Source organism: Protopterus annectens, chromosome 2.part2, assembly GCF_019279795.1.
Source record: "Protopterus annectens isolate FY-2018-M chromosome 2.part2, PAN1.0, whole genome shotgun sequence".
NCBI classification, from domain to species: Eukaryota; Metazoa; Chordata; order Ceratodontiformes; family Protopteridae; genus Protopterus; species Protopterus annectens.
Genome location: NC_056730.1, coordinates 922,645,911 through 922,663,263, shown reverse-complemented (window position 1 = coordinate 922,663,263; position 17,353 = coordinate 922,645,911).

The following is a 17,353-nucleotide window of genomic DNA, read 5'->3' as shown; positions in this document are numbered from 1 at the left end:
TGTTTCTGTTATACAGAGATGTCACATTAAAGATTGCTATGGCCTGGAGGGTGCATGAATCCTGGGTAAGGTATGTACCTCCCAAAACAGAGGTAAGTTAGGTATAAAAGGCCTTTGCCTTATAGACACAAAGCAATTGCTTTCTAAGTCATCGATACCAGTAAGTCAAATAATTGTCTGATTTTTTGGATTTTGCCCAACTCTCTCATCATTTTGAACTTTGTCCCTCTATGGACACATTTATAAGATAGTCTGGGATCTGTATTTTTTGGGGGGGAAAAGGCAAAGAAAAGTATGCGTGAGTGGTCTGTGTGTAAAAATCATGCTCTGTACATAAAAGTGGGAAATATTTAAGACCATTCTGTTACATGGGATAAGGAACCGAAGACTGAAGTGCAGGTAAGGAAAAAATCTAGAAAGCTGTTACAGTCTGGGGAAAAAAGTAAACCTAATGTGCAGATGTGTTTAAATAATGCACTGAAAAGAACTCACCAGGAGGGAAACTTGAGCTCCAGCATTTTAGAATTTAAGAAAAGAAAATATGTCTTGTGCAAAATGTGTTACAATATGAGCTTATGCGAACTGGGCAAACAACAGTAAATACTTTGCAGGAAAACAAGAGCTTTCAGATTTGTACAAAGACGCTGTGTGAAGCCATTGTATGTTCACTGCTAGCAAGACTCTCTCCAGCTACATATTTTATCTTAATTTTTTATGTATATTATGCCATGGATCAGAGCTTGCTTGCAAGAGCTGTAAGGGAGTGCCTTGAGTCCCATGAATGATCTAGGCAGTGGTCTTGAAGATTAATGGCTGTCACGGGTATCTTAGTAATTGGCATAGTATCTCCATCTAGGAACATGTAAACCTTTTGTCATTACCTTTTTCTTTCTTAACCAAATGTTGGTTGGTGGCTTTCCTTCCCCCAGGCTGTTTTATTTTAACTGATTAAAGGTATGTTATTAGAATGCCAATGTTGCTAGAGGTCGGGGCTGCACAGAAGACCATGGTGCTCTTCAGATACCATCCTCAGTCAAGCCAGGCAGGGTATTAAGCAGAAAAGCACTGGCCTGCCAGCGAGCACAAAAAGCAGTTATGTGGCAGATAAACGAAGATGATGTGATGTATTTCAGTATACAAACTCTGTTGTACAGTACTGTGCACATATTACATCCTAACAAGTAAATAAGCAGAATCGCACCAGTGAGAATGGGCAGTAAAACACTATATATAACCCAGAGGAGAAAACAAGATGTTCTTCTGCTGTATTGTAAAAATTTGCTTTAAGCCATGTATCGCATCTTAGAAGGCAGAGGAAAGCTATTACAATTGCACCTTATGGAGTACCATCACAAATCACTGAAGGCATTGAACTGATGAGAAGATTTCTTTTACTGTTGGTGTATATCACAGTTTGGAGAAATACTAACAACAAGCTTCCAGCAAATTATCAGGGCAGATTATGATTTCATGTTCCATAGATGTACTCTCCTTTGCAGTCAAAGTCCATGACAAAAAGCATTCATACTTTGTGTGTATAGTGTGAAACTCACTCTTATCTGACCTGGAGGAAATTACCAGGTATACAGAGAATGAGAGAAGGCAGCCTGACACAAAATGGCACCACATAATGAGAGTATCTAGGACTAACTCAGCCATTAATTCCTATAGATGGACAGAAGAACACAATGCTGGGGTAAGGGAAAAGTAAATAGCCAAATTCATTGTTTACACATATGCTGTGCACGCACACACACACACACACACACACACACACACACACACACACACACACACACACACACACACACACACACACACACACAAACACACATACATGTACATAGACATAGGTTTAAATTCTACAGCAGCAAAAATATATTTATGACAGCACACACAATATTAAGTAATAACCTAGGAAGATATCAAAAAGTGAACAAAAATGATTTTGATAAACATTGCTGTCATGTGTAGAACACTGATTCTATACAGAATGTTCAAAATGTGTACTTATAATCATGGGTGCCCGCAAGAAGGTGCAACAAGGGGGTGCACTTGCACCCCCCCTGGAATTTTTGCGATGTAATACCATTGCATCCCTGGCAGAGCCGGATCCAGCACTAGGCAACTGGCTGGGAGAAGACCCACACTGGCTAGGCGGGGAGAGCTGGATGGGAGATTTATTTACTTTTTGTTTTAATTTTAAAAAAATAATTTTTAAGGGCATTCTTCTTTAAGAAGAAAGCCGAATTCCCTTTGCGTCTGGTCACACGCACAGACATAACAGGTATGTGTGACCTGCTTCTGTCTTCTGTGTCTGTGTGACCTAATGTTTATGTATTCAACTTCTGTGGGCATAGAATTTGAATGCTGGAAGATGTTTGAAATGTGGACCATGAACCTACAAGTGAGAAGTGTGTGTATGTGTGTGTGTGTGTGTGTGTGTGTGTGTGTGTGTGTGTGTGTGTGTGTGTGTGTGTGTGTGTGTGTGTGTGTGTGTGTGTGAGTGTTTATTTAAGTAGTAGGTAGGTAGGTGTGTAGGGGTATTTGTGTGTGTGTGTGTGTGTGTGTGTGTGTGTGTGTGTGTGTGTGTGTGTGTGTGTGTGTGTGTGTGTGTGTGTGTGTGTGTTTATGTAACTAAAATGTTGGTGGGTACGTAGGTGTAGGTGTGTGTGTCAAAGAGGGAGGGAGATGTCTCCCAACTGCCTGGATTTTTACCTCATATTTTGAGTCTGTTCCTCATAATATTTATGGTTTTCTGGGTTTAAACTCATAACTCCATGACAATTCCCCCTATGAAGTGTGTGTGCGTGTGGGTGCATGCACATACTTTTTTGTTTTTCAGTGAGAGGCATTGTACTTTCTGTAGAGGATACGGCAATACAAGCTGTCATCTGCTCCCACTGAAGAACACCATCTTTTCAAAACATTTGATGACTTTATTTAAAAAATAGAACTAGGAGGGTAGTGTGTATGTACATTTCTTTTGCTTTATGAATATTTATGTGTCCATTCATTATAGATACTCTTTTAAATCCATGTTTAGAATGTAAACAAAAATAGTAAATGTATTTAAAAACAAACTCAGTAGAGATAAAAGGAAGTGTGCTCAGATTTCTTCTGTGTCATGGTCAATGTATCGTCTGATAGCTAGAGAAAGGATTGAATACATTAATGACATGTCAACCAGCCAGATTTATAGGTGGACAGATTTTCCTTTTGTTACTGTTGTATTTTTCCTGAACATTTTTAATTGGCAGTTGAATATCTTCCCCATAGTTAAATGACAATTTCCTGTAAAGTTTTTGTAAACACAATATTTTCTCATACAAGATAAAATTGTACATGGACACAAACAGTAATTAAAGATGTAGATATGCTTAATTTCCTTTTAATTTCAGTTTCAGCATGCCTTCTTCTGGTTTTGTTATTTTGAGGAAGGCTGTATAACATTTGTGTAATGTTTGTGATAGCGTGTCACTCTGTAAGCAGACTTTTACACTACTCATGTTAGTCTTAGTTGTAGAATGACATTTCCTACATGATAAAAGTATTTTTGTAGCAAACTAGAATGTAAAAATGCCTTTTTACATTTGAGTGGTAGATATCTTTTTTCCCTCTGTTGGTTTTAGAGAAGACATGATGCAGTCTTCTTTTTTATTTGCAGTCTTGTTCAAATGTTGTTGGAAATGATACTAAGATTGTTCACATCTTTTAGAAACAAAATGTTGTTTGCCATACAGATGCACTACACTGTTATTTGATTAGATAACAGCTGTCAGCTATGGCTCAAACTAGCTTGTTTGCTTTGCAGATAAACTGTACTTTTTATTCACGAGTTGTTCGTCAGTTGTGTGTTTATCTAAATTTCACTTGATAACCGAATGTGGAGTGGAACATTAGTGACCCTTTTTCTGCCACCAAGGATAGCAGGTGGTTAGTAATTTGCTTAGGCTCAAACCATGTATCTTACAGGAAATAAGAGCCTGAATCCTCTTTCTGAACTACCAAGCTGCATTTTTCAGGGAACTGAGTTTCAGGTGCATTTTCAAGGACTTGTGAGCTTCAAGGGAAGAGACGTTTACTGGTGCTTATGCCAAGTCTGTTAGTAGCACAACAGATAGCATGCTTGCTTTTGATGCAGAAGGCTGTGGGGTCTACTCTCACAGTATGTAGATGGATTGTTGATACTGTGCTGTATTTTAAGGGTGGGGTGCTACATTCCTGAGTATGTCCTTCCATGGATGAGATGCCTAGTAACTATGGACCTGTTTTCAGTTTGCCATTCATTTCCTATTGCAATATTACCAGCTTACCATTTTTAATGTAACATAGACAATTTATTCTCCAAGGGCAGCAGGTGCTGGATTTGTAGACAAAACACTGAAATATAAAGTTGTTTGTTAGCAGCAACATCTTCAGTAGTTTGTAGTAGTAGTTTTGTTTCATTGCTCACTGGAAAAATGTTCAAAACTATAAATTTAAAACACACTCTAAAAAGTGGTGTTTGTATTATACAAGGGATATAATTTAATATAACCAGGAAGGCGAATCAAAGAACTCTTGCATGTTTGCATGGTCCTAAAATGTGTGCAAGGGGGCTATGATATGAAAATAGCCCAAATGTTAATTTAATCCACCACTGGCCATATGCATTTTATTATATATGCAGAGTAGTAAAATGTAAAATGGGAAATGAGCAGTCTGGATTCAGATCAGGATGCAGCACAATTAACCCGATGTTTGCATTGAGACAGATACTTGAGAAAAAGCTAGAGATGAGGAGAGAGTCCAACTGGGCATTCCTAGACTTGGAGAAAGCATATGACAAGGTCCCAAGAAATCTGTTCTGGTCAGTACTGTGGTGGTTTGAAGTCCTAGAAACATTGGTAGAATTAGTGCAGGCTATGTACAAGAACCCAATGACTCAAGTAAGAACAGTGTTCGGCCTCACAAAGGGGTTCCCAGTGGGAGTGGGTGTACATCAGGGTTCACCTCTAACCCCACTGCTGTTCATACTGGTGATGGAATACATTACCAAACAGGCTGGAGGGAACAGATCAACAAAGCTGCTGTATGCAGACGATGTAGCAGTACAGGCAGACTGAGCTAGAACTTCAGCAAAGGATAGGAGAATGGAAAGCAAATCTGAAGGCACATGGGATGAAACTAAGCACAGATAAGATGGTGATAATGGCAGCAGATTGGGGAAATCAGAAGAAGCTGAGAATAGAGATAGATGGGAAGATAGTGGAACAAGTAAACAGCATCAAGTATCTGGGAGGGGTGGTTGAGGAGAAGGGTAGTCTGAATGAAGATGCCAAAGCTAGAATCAGAGGGCCTGCAGTCAACTGACATAGAGTAGCAGGTATAATCTATGACAGAAGAATGCCAAAGAAGCTGTAAAGCAAGGTGTACAAGACAGTGGTGCGACCAGTACTACTGTATGGTACAGAAACCTTGGCAGTAAAGGCAGAACAGTTGAAGAAGCTAGAGGTGATGGAAATGAAATGCCTGAGAAAGGTGGTTGGATGCACATTGTGGGACAGATGAAGAAATGCGGATATAAGAGCAGAAGCCAAAGTAGCTCTAATTCAGAAAAGATCAAAGTGAGCAGATTACAGTGGTTTGGGCACATGTGTAGTAAAGCAGAAGACAATCTGGTGAGAAAGATTTGGGACAGACAGCAAGAAGGTAAGAGGACTCAAGGATGTGCAGCAAAGAGGTGGATGGATTGTGTGAAAGAAGATCTGCAACAGTCAGGCATGAGTGTTGAAGAAGGCAGGAGTGTGGCACTGAATCGAGAGAGTTGGTGACAGTTAACATGATACCCCGACCCCATGTAGAAAAATGGGAAAAAGGGGCTGCTGCTGATGATGATGATGATACAGTTCTAATACATTTATAACACAAGTATCTCATATGAATCATGTTGATATTCACTAATGACATATAATTATTTAAAACTTCCAGAAAGTTGGGCTGGCTGTATCTCCTTTCATAACATTTCTTCAACCCCTTGAAGACTCAAGCTATTTTTTTAAGTGACCCTTAAGGCTGAAGTTTCTGCAGTGCCCACACTATGGCTAGACATTCCTTTTCTACAGCTGCATAGCATTCCTCCTTGGGTTGGAGCCTATGGCTGACATATACCACTGGGTGCTCTTCTCCCTCGGAGGAAACCTGTCTGAGTAAAGCCCTCACCCCATGGTTTGAAGCATCCACCTGCGCAACAAATTCTTTGCTGTAATCTGGACTGGCTAACAAGGGGTCTTCCCAAAACTCCTTTAAGTTTCTGGAATGCCTGCTCACATGCTGGTGTCCACACTTCCTTATCTGCCCTGTTTTTTTCTCGTCAGTTCTGTGAGGGGAGCAGCTATGGTACTATAATTGTGGACTAACTTTCTGTAGTACCCTGCTGTCCCTAATAATGCCCTCACCTGCTTCTTGGCAACAGGTGCAGGGCATGCTTGAAATACTTCCACTTTGGCAGGTTCTGGCCTGATCTTACCACTGCCCACTCTATGTCTCAGGAAGTAGACCTCTGCCATACACACCTGACATTTACTGGACTTAAGGGTCAACCCTGCCTTTGTAGTCTATTCAGCACCTCCCTGACATGCTGAAGGTGTTCTTGCCAGGAATGGCTGTAGATGGCAATATCATCCAGCTAAGCAAGAAAAATCTCCTGCTCCTGCTAGGATATGATCTACCAGCCTCTGGAAAGTCAATGGGGCATTTTTCATCCCAAACGGCATTTCATGAACTCACACAAGCTGAGACTGATGAACTCCTGGATTACTCCTAGTTTCAACATTTCCTGTATCTCCTCCCCCAGAGCCTGTTTGACTTTCTCAGGCACCCATACAAGGGGCCTGCTTAAGAGGCCTTTGGGGTGCTGTATCCACATGGTGCTCCACCAGGTGGGTGCACCCTGATTTCCCAGTAAACATGTCCCCAAAGTCCTGTAACACTTCCCGGATTTCTCAAACCTGGGTAGGAGATAGCTGCTGGGACATTGCTACCCCTTCCACTGAGGTGTCAGTCTGAGCCTCACTGAGGAGATCATTCACCATATCCCCCTCAGACTCATCCTACCATCCACTGCAAATACTCAGCACAAGGCCCTCTCTATCATGGTAAGGTTGCATCATGTTAACATGGTAAAATGTGTGCCCCTGCCTCCTGCCTAGCATGTAGTTAACCTCACTGACCTTCCTTACCACCTTGAAAGGTCCCTCCCAAGCTGCCTGCAGCTTGTTGTTTCTGACAGGAATGAGAACCATAACTTGCTGCACCACAGCATACTCTCTAGCTTGAGCATTCCTGTGATTCCAGACCTTTTCTGCTGTTGGTCTTCTGCCAGGTTCTCCTGGGCCAAGCCCATAAGTTCCCTGAGATTTGTCCTGAGGTTTAGGACATATGCCACAACAGACCCCTTGTGGGATTCACACTCACCTTCCCACTCATCATGAATCAAATCTAGTGGTCCCCTCACCTTATGCCCATACTACAACTCAAAGGGTGAAAACCTGTGGATTCCTGGGGTACTTCTCTGTAAGCAAACCACAAATGGGGCAAATATTTGTCCCATGCCCCCTTAAACTGGTCTGTAAATGCCCATAGCATGGTCTTTAGTGTAGAGATTAACCTCTCAACCAGACCATTAGTCTGGTGATGGTACAGGGTGGTCTTTAGGTGCCTCACCCTACAGGTCTTCTACAGACAAGCCAGCAGGTGTGACATGAAATTGGCACCTCTGTCAGTCAGTATTTCTTTTGAGAATCCTACCCTGCTGAAAATCTATAACAAAGCATTTAGCACCTTTTCTGCCTCAACAGAGGACAGAGCCACTTCCTCGGGGTATCTGGTAGCATTAACTACCACTAGGATATACTACTTCCCTGTGGAACATGGGGTACTCAGAGACCCCACAATATCCATAACTACTCTCAGAAATGGCTCTTCAATTACAGGCAAAGGCATCAAAGGAGCAATCACCTTGTCAATTGCCTTGCCTACCTTTTGGAACTGCTCACATGTCTTGCAGTACCCTGTTACATCCCTGGAAATCCCAGGCCAATAAAAGTCCTGCATAATATGTCTCTTTGTACACTTTATGCCCATATGACCTGCAAAGGGAATGTCATGGGCTATGGCCAGAAGTTCCAGATGGCTAGCTCTGGGCACTACCAACTGCTTAATTTACTCACCCTCTAGCCCTCCCTCAGGGGTCCACTCTCTATACAGTAACCTTTTTCCTCACTATACAGATTTGTCTTGTCCTTGAGAATCAGGCATCTCTCTGACTACCTCCCTCAAGCCTTGTACTGTAGGGTCTGACAGCTGAGCCTGTCTCAATTCTCTCTTGGTAACCCATCCCAGCTCTCCTTCCACAATACATCTGGTATTCTCTGACAGCGGTAACTCACTGTCAGCCTGGGTACTACTACTACTCATCTCTGCCCTTGCAGTCAGTCTAAGGGAACATCAGTACCCACAAGCAGCTGTGGCTCACCTTCAGTCTCACTCCTACAGGATAGCTCCCTCCCTGAAGTAGCCACCTCACGAGTCCTGGCTTCAAGTGTGTGGTCTGTCTGAGTTCTCCCCAGGCTACCAGACCCACATGCTTGGCTCCAAGCCTGACTGCATGTAAATGCATGCACACAAGGTACTGCATTATTAAAATCATTCCCTATCAGGGCATCTGCAGGGATACCCTCAAACACATCTACTTGCTTGCTTCATTTTCCAGCCTCCCACTCAAGGTGAACCTTATCCAAAGGTATTTGGAATAGGGTCCCTCCTAAAGCTCTGACTGGAGTAGACTGCCCAAGCAAGTAGTGCTCCTCTTTAACCATTGCAGGCTTCCCAATGGTTAGGTCAGAGGCTGTGTCTCTCTTAACAGTGGCCTGTTTCCCATCTACTAAGATAGGATATAACCTCCTGTGGTAGTTTGGTACCCTTCTTGCCTCCAGACAACTTACTGCTGGCATTTTGTCATTCCCACTTACTGGCTCTCCCACCTTTTGTTCCCCACCTTGCCTCCATGGACATCTATATGCTACATGGTCCCACTGGCTGCATTTAAAACATTTAACCCTTGGTCCTGCCTGTGTACCTGAACTAGTGGCTTCCCCTGCTACTGGTGGACTCTGTTGGGGTGGTTTAGGATGCCCACCATGGGTTCCCTTAGACCCATGTACAGCACTGTGTATCCCTTTCCTGTGCAGTAATACCCTGCTTGAAAGGTATAGGTCTCCCTTTTTCCCCAACTCACCTGCAGTATTACATTGCCTACCTGCTAACCAGATTCTCATGCCCTCAGACAAAGTGCTAAGGGCTTGTTCCCTCACCAAAATGTCTGCCAGCCCTTCAAAAGTGATGAGCTGACACACTCACCCATCTATGAAAATAAGTGCTTAACTCAGCAATATATTCAAGCACACTTTCATCTGCTTTGCTCCTGTGCTAACAAAACTTTTTTCTGTAAGCCTCAGGTGTTAACTTAAATCACGCAAACAATTTTTAACAGTATTATAATTTAAGTAATCAGTATCAGAGAATTTAGAAATAGCAGTTACAGCTTTACCATGGAGTAAGTGGGTCAGGAACCATTCCCAGAGTTCTTGGTCAACATTATACTGTTTACACACCCTTTCAAGTATATGAATAAAACTATCAAAATTATCACCCTCTGTAAATTGTGGAAGAAATTTACTGACCTTTGTTGCTCCTGGGGTTTATTTTATTTATTTATTTATTTATTTATTTATTTAAATTTGTTGACTGGGAGTGTCCGAATGGACGTGGGTCCATTTTCAGCGGAGGCCCGGGAAGAAAAGCTCCACAGTAAAATAAACAGACAGTAGTTACATTGGATTACATAGCGATTAACAATTTAACATAGAAATTACTTACAACATATTTACAGATAAAGAACATAGTACATCAGTAGACAACTAGAATCTTTATCTGTGAAGTACATAACAGGCATTAACAAATGTAACAATGAGAAGTTCCTGCTGTATAATAAGTACTAGGCTTATGAGCATCTGAGCTTGCTATAATCAATGTAGTTAGTGGAGTGGAAAGAAAGGTAGTAGTTGGATGGGGTGGATGATATTAGAGTGGGAGTTGCAAGGGCATAGCCAGCATGTTTTTAGGTGCGCTTTTAATATTATTCCCTTCCCCATTACCTCCATGACCCTGGTGAAGAGTCAGCATCTCTTTTTCATGTTTTTTCTGCCTCTCATTTTCTTCAGCTTCCAGACATCTCAGTCTTTTTGTTGATTCTAATGCCATCTGTTTCTGCTTTTTTTCAGCCTCCAAATACTGCAGTCTCTCTGCTGATTCAAGTTCTTACCATTTGGCCTCCATTTCATGTCTCTTTAACTCCAGACTGATTTTTAAGTCCTCTGTGGAAATGTTGAACTGTCAATTTTCTGAGAACTGTACATCCCCAATGCCAGTCTGGTTGTCCTTCTGGTTGCTGGCCTGTGATGCAGCTGTGACTAAGGCTGCAATCATTTCTGCTTCAGTCAGGCTGGCATGCACCAGTTCTTTCCCTGGCACATCTCAGCCAACTGGCTCCTTGTCAGCTTGCCATACTCCTTTCTCTGCTGACATCCTCGCCTGCTCTCCCTGACTAACTAAGCTAGCAAAAATTAAATAAAACTATTGTGATGTGAAACGCTGACTGTTCACTATGTGGCTGATTCAGAGTACAAGCACCTTCTTTAGTGACTACTCTTTACAGGATACAGGGAATTCAATATACACACCACGGAATCCCAAAATGTGGATATCCCACCACTGCCAGCTAATAAATGTGACCCTCCCCCCACTGGCCCAGTATTCAAGGAGCCTCAATCCTCACCACTGGCAACAGTGGAGGACGTACATTGAGAGTATGATAGGTACACACACAGTATTTCCAGATGCAGCTCTCTGCGTCAAGTGCAATTTCCCTTAAGAGCACACAGTCTGGGGCTGGTTTCTGCCTCTTTCTCCAGATCCCCAGTAAGACTCCCTACTAGCACAGCTATAGAGTTGAGATCTAAGCTTAGTGGCCAAACCAAGACCTCCAGCAGCTTCTCTGTCCAGCCAGCACTTTGTGTCTCTGCCCAAGTACCTGACACACACTCTCTTTGAGGTTTGATTTACACAAACACACACACACACACACACACACACACACACACACACACACACACACCTGGGAAAGGCTGGCACAGGTTTACTAGCTATGCCTTCTGCCCATAATATAAGATAGGTATTACTGCCATCAGCCAGCTCTTTATCAGATACTTTAAGGCCCTTAACAAAGGGCACCCAATCTTACTGTTAAGTGTTACTCTCAATGCAAATGGTAGTTTGACTAAGAGCAAGGCTATTAGGAGTGGCCTACACAGTGTCGCCAATTAACTATGCAAGTAATCTCAGAACTTAAATGTCTACACAGATCAGCCACAATGAAAAGTTTAAATATATATTTAATAAATAAAAAAAAAAACAATAAAATACTCAGTTTATATTTACAGTGATATCAGAGTTCAAAATCACATAAAATATTTAAAACAACATTGCAGGACGGTATCAAATAAATAAATAAATAAATAAATAAAATATCTAAATAAGCTTTGCTATATTCCTGACTATATCTAAGAGAATTATACTGTTCCGTAGTCTTACTTACTCATAGCAATTCAGATGTGTGGTGAATGGATTCTGTCAGGTCCAAGACAGAATACAGAATGCAGTCTCTCTCAGAGGCTTCTTAATTTCATATCTCAAATATTACTGCTGGGATAACTTGCAGAAATACATAATTTCTTGTCATCTGATTCTGTTCAAGGTAAAACTCCCATTGTTGAAAGCTAGCAGTATTTAGCATCTACCTGTGAAAATACACACAGAAGGGCTTTCCCTCAGATCTTTGCAGATCCAGGAAGTCATTATTTATTTATTTATTTATTTAAATTTGTTGACCGGGTGTGTCTGACTAGACGTAGGTCCATTTTCAGTGGAGGCCCGGGGAGAAAAGCTCCACAGTTGAAATAAACAGACAGTATTTACATTGGATTACATAGTGATTAACAATTTACATAGCAATTACTTACAACATATCTAGAGATGAAGAACATAGTACAACATTAGACAACTAGAATCTTTATCTGTGAAGTGCATACCAGACATTAACAAATGTTACAAGAAGAAGATGTTTGTGCTGTATAATAAGTACTGGCTTATGAGCATCTGAGCTTGCTATAATCAAGGTAGTTAGTGGAGTGGAAAGAAAGGTAGTGGTTGGATGGGGTGGATGATATTAGAGTGGGAGTTGCAAGGGCATAGCCAGCATGTTTTTAGTTGTGCTTTTAGTAAAGTTTTGAAGTGGGTGCATGATGGTATGGAGGTAATTGTGGGTGGGAGTGAGTTCCATAATTTGGCTATAGCGCAAGAAAATAGTGCTTCACCAGCAGAGTTATTGGCTTAAGTGATCTGCAAGTGATTTTTGCTGCTGGATCTTAGTGGTCTGGTGGTGCGATAGGGTTGGAGTAGATTCTGGAGGGATGGGACATTTAGTGGATGGTTTACTAGTTTGTGGGCGAGTGAGAGTTGATACCATTGAAGGAGGTGAGGGAGTTCAAGCCAGCCCAGTTCAGCAAGTGAGAGACAGTGGTGACTATGGTAGGATGCCCCTGTGGCGAATTTGGCGATTTTGTTGTAGCAGGTCTCTAGCTTGTTTAGATCACATTGCCTTAGGTTGGTATATATTGGAGAGGCATAAAGTAGGGTGGAGATAAGGTGGGAATTTGCTATTGAAATCTTTGCTGCTTTGGTGAGAAATTGCTTATTTTTGTAAATATAAAATATAAAATATTGTTTCATAAAACAATAAAGCACTTTCAAGACAATACAGAAAACTTCTCAGCAGAGACATTGTGTCTGTTGCTGCACTGTAACTGAAAGATAACATATTTTTATTGTGTGGCCATAAAGTAATTTAATTTCAGCTATTTTTCTAAAGTTAACCTTCTGTATCCCAGTTTTCACTGTTAAAATATATACAGTTAAACTATTACAATAGTGTATGTACATTTCTGTTCTATTCCAGTAGGGCATGCTGTGGTTACATTTTAAGCACTTTGCAAAAACATTTCAGCACACACTTCTGTACCAGCAGTATACACCTGACATACAGTTCTAATACATTTGTAACACAAGTATCTTATATGAATCATGTTGACATTCACAAATGACGTATAATTATTTACTAAATTCCAGATAGCTAGACTGGTAGTATCCCTTTTCATGACAGGTTAGTCCTAATGACTGTTTTCAATCACTACCAAAGCCATAGCCATATTAGAGGGCTACATAAATGTACACATAATAAGAATATTTACAATTCAGAGTTATGATATTATTTACATAAACGGTTTGTGCTTCCTTACAACAGGACAACCAGTGTGTATCCCATAATGAAATATGTACATAATTTGACAGTACTGAATGCATATAAAAGAATTACATACAATTTTACTGGGTAGCACAGGTGCAATGCTGTTATATCATCTCTCATTCTTTCTCATTCCTTTGTATATGTAAACTGGTTTTATCCTTCCTTTTAAAGCCTACCTTGGCTATCACATGCATAATTAAGAAACCATTGATTAATATAAAGAGACATACTGAAAAAGAGCAAACAGACGAGGAAGGTATGGGAACTACAAAAAAGTCACAAAAGAAGCAGGATAGAGAACTGTACCATTTATAACAAATGGAAAACAAAGTAAGTTAGTCGCTGTGTTGAGTCACTGATGAGTTCTACTGTTCCTATTAATGGACTACATTTTGGTGAAACATTTGGACGTAATGCACTTTCAATGTCATTGATGACCACCACTGTTTCCATTACAGGACATTTTTTTTTGTGGAACACTCTCTCACTAGTTCTGATGTTTTGCTATTTTTGGTATCCTGCTACATCTTTATGAGGCACTCTGTTACATCAAAGTACTCCAAGTACATCAACACCAACACATCTTCCCCCTTAAGAATGTCTTTCAATCTCACATCAATGTATTTTCCCAAGCTATGTGTCTTAGAACCCTGAGCACAAACAGTTGGTCTCATAGGGAGATCCTGCATATTCTTATGAATCTTGGGGATTCCAAAGAAACTTGGTACCTTAGGAAATCTAGTGGTTAAAAATTCAACTACAGAGTGGTCAAGTTGACCCGGATCTTTCATGTCTTTGATGAGTAGGTCTATTTTTTTATAGGAAATATATATCATGTTCAAAGAAGCTTCATCATAACAAGTTGTGTCAAATAAAAATAAATTCATCCTATTGATAGTCTTCCTTATTCATAATCACCACTCCCCCCCTTATCTGGTCTCATAACTCTTAAGGATCTGTCCTTACAAAGGCGTCTTAAAAGTGCTCTCTCCCCACTCGCTAAGTTATCAATGACAGGTTGTTTTTAGGGTCATGTGACTGTTTCTGGATGTATAAGTAACTGCAATGTCTGTTTTTTTTAACTATTCTGAAGAAGTCTTTGATACAAGTAGATGAAAAGTGCTTAATAAATTGGGATATTTGTACCTGTTCTTGGTGTTGATGTACATGGAGCACTTTGGTTTGGCTGAGTTTTGATCCTAGTCCTGAGTCTTTCCATGTTCAGTATGTCCTTTGATCCAAGTACTGGCTCTACACCTCGAACGGTTGTTCTTATAGATGACCCAGTGGAGAATATTGGGCTCTTAACTCAACTTATCAACCAGCTCTCCTGGCAGGTCAGTGGAATGACTAATGGGTCTGGACAGAGGAGGTCTAATTCTAATTAAGACAACCTATTGCATGGAAGTCAAAGGGGTGGCCACAAAACCAGTATTACTACAGACTCACATTCTAGGAACAACACACGAGAGACAAATGTGAGTGATCCTGTTACAAATATAAAAGACTGGTTTAATAGAGACTTCTCTTTCCATTCTCACCTAATGCCGAGGTTCATTCTTTTCAACAATCCCTGCAGCTTTTTGAAAACAAATTGCTTAAGTGTAATAACCTCCAGCTTGAGAACAAATATCTTACTGAATGTATTAAAGTTAGAAGCGTGCCTAAGGGACTTAGATATTGGAAGTTCCCGAAAGAGTTACATGCTGGGTCCCCTCTGCATTGTGAACTGATTGAATTCTTTGACAAACAGGGCTGTGAGTTGATGGACACCTTAGTCAAACATAATCAGGTGGCCATCGATGCTTTGTTTCATGAAGTCACAGACCTGGACAGAGCCCTGCATGATGATCTTCTTTTTGAGCATGCTGGTACAGATTATAAGAATATTTATATGAGGGCTTACAAATCCATTCATGAAATTCAGGTCCGCAAAGATAAAAAGTTTGTGAGAAACCTGAAAGTGTATGCAGCAGGGACTGCCTACCCTAAACCAGCTATTAATTCTCCACCACATTTGTCAAATGAAGGGGAGCAATGATTTGTCTGGCTTCCAAGAGGAGGAGGAGACTCAGGCATCATCCAATGAGGCTTCTTTGGGGCGGGATCTTCCGAGGAGATCCGAGAGACTACGCAATCAAACACGGACAGTGTCCTATGGCCCCCAGAGACAGTATTGCAACATAGAGCAGCAGAGGAATGGCATATACCACAACAAGAGGCAGGGAAGGAGATGAAATTGATTTTTGATGATGAAAGTGGACTTATTATTAAAAATGAGGTGAACTCCTTATCAATCTGTATTTATAATAAGACAGGTGATTTCTGTGTATACAATTATTCTTTTGTCACTTTTGGTACGACTGTGGATGAACTGCTTAGTAAGGGCCTTACTTTTGTTCCTACCTGCCAGTCGATAATTATGGACTTAATTTTAGACCTCAAACTCTACGTTAGAAATTTGAATTTTAAACTTATGTTTGACAAAACTGGGAGTTTCTTTAATAATGAGTTGAGAAAAAAGAGTGTATTTAACCCCCCACTTGTGAACTGTCTGTTGTTGTTTGAGGAAATGTGTGAGTCTGACTTCAGAAGTATGTGTAGCTCTGTTAATGAAGGGCATTTTGATAATTTAGCGAGTGGGGAGAGAGCACTTTTAAGATGCCTTTGTAAGGACAGATCCTTAAGAGTTATGAAATCAGATTGGGGGGAGTGGTGATTATGAGTTGGGAAGACTATATCAATGCGATGAATTTATTTTTATTTGACACAGCTTGTTATGATGAAGCTTCTTTGAACATGATATATATTTCTTATAAAAAAATAGATCTGCTCATTAAAGATATGGAAAATCAGGGTCAACTTGACCGCTCTGTAGTTGAATTTTTAACCACAAGATTTCCAAAGGTGCCAAGTTTCTTTGGAATCCCCAAGATTCATAAGAAATATGCAGGATACCCCTATGAGACTAGTTGTTTGTGCTCGGGGTTCTAAGACACATAGCTTGGGAAAATACATTGATGTGAGATTGAAAGACATTCTTAAGGGGGAAGAGCATATATCTGTGGATTCTTGGCACTTTTTAGGAAAGTTAAACCATTTAGAATATGATGAAGTTCTGATTTTTATTATTGTCGACATGGTCAGTCTATTTAATGTTATACCCCAAACCCTTGGTTCAGAATGGTTTCAGGAATTCTTGTTTGATACACATAGATTCAAAAATGAGGAAGTGGATGTGTTAGTTAATTTTATGGAGATCATTTTACGTAATAATTATGTCTTTTTTGAGGGACAATATTATTTACAAAAATCAGGAGTGGCTATGGGGGCTGTTTGCACCCCCATTTTTGCCAACATAGTTATGTTGATGTGGGAGAGGAAGTTCCTACTCTCTTGTGAATATAAGAAGAACTGAAAACTCTACCTATGTTACTTAGATGATTTGTTTTTTGTTTGGACTGGGGACCCAAATGAAATAGATAGTTTTATTAAATACCTAAATGAGACAACTTCTTTCCTTAAATTTACTTACAATAGTAATAAAGATGTCATTCACTACTTAAGACATTCAGGTCAAAAAAGACCACAAGATCAAACGTTTCATTAATAATATTTATAGGAAACATACTTACAGCAACAGGCTACTACATTTTAAGAACTGCCATCTGGCACATGTTAAGAAAGGAGTGATCAAGGGGCAGTTTATTAGAATAGCCCGGATGGTTTCAGAGGATGATGAATTTGATAAGCAGTGTGGTATACTCTCTAAAATGTTTAAATCTAGGGAATACCCAGATGACGTGATCAAAAAAGTGGAAAATGAGGTAACAATGAAAATGAAAAATAAGATTTTGGTCCCTCTGTTGAATTATGGAGGAAGTCTTG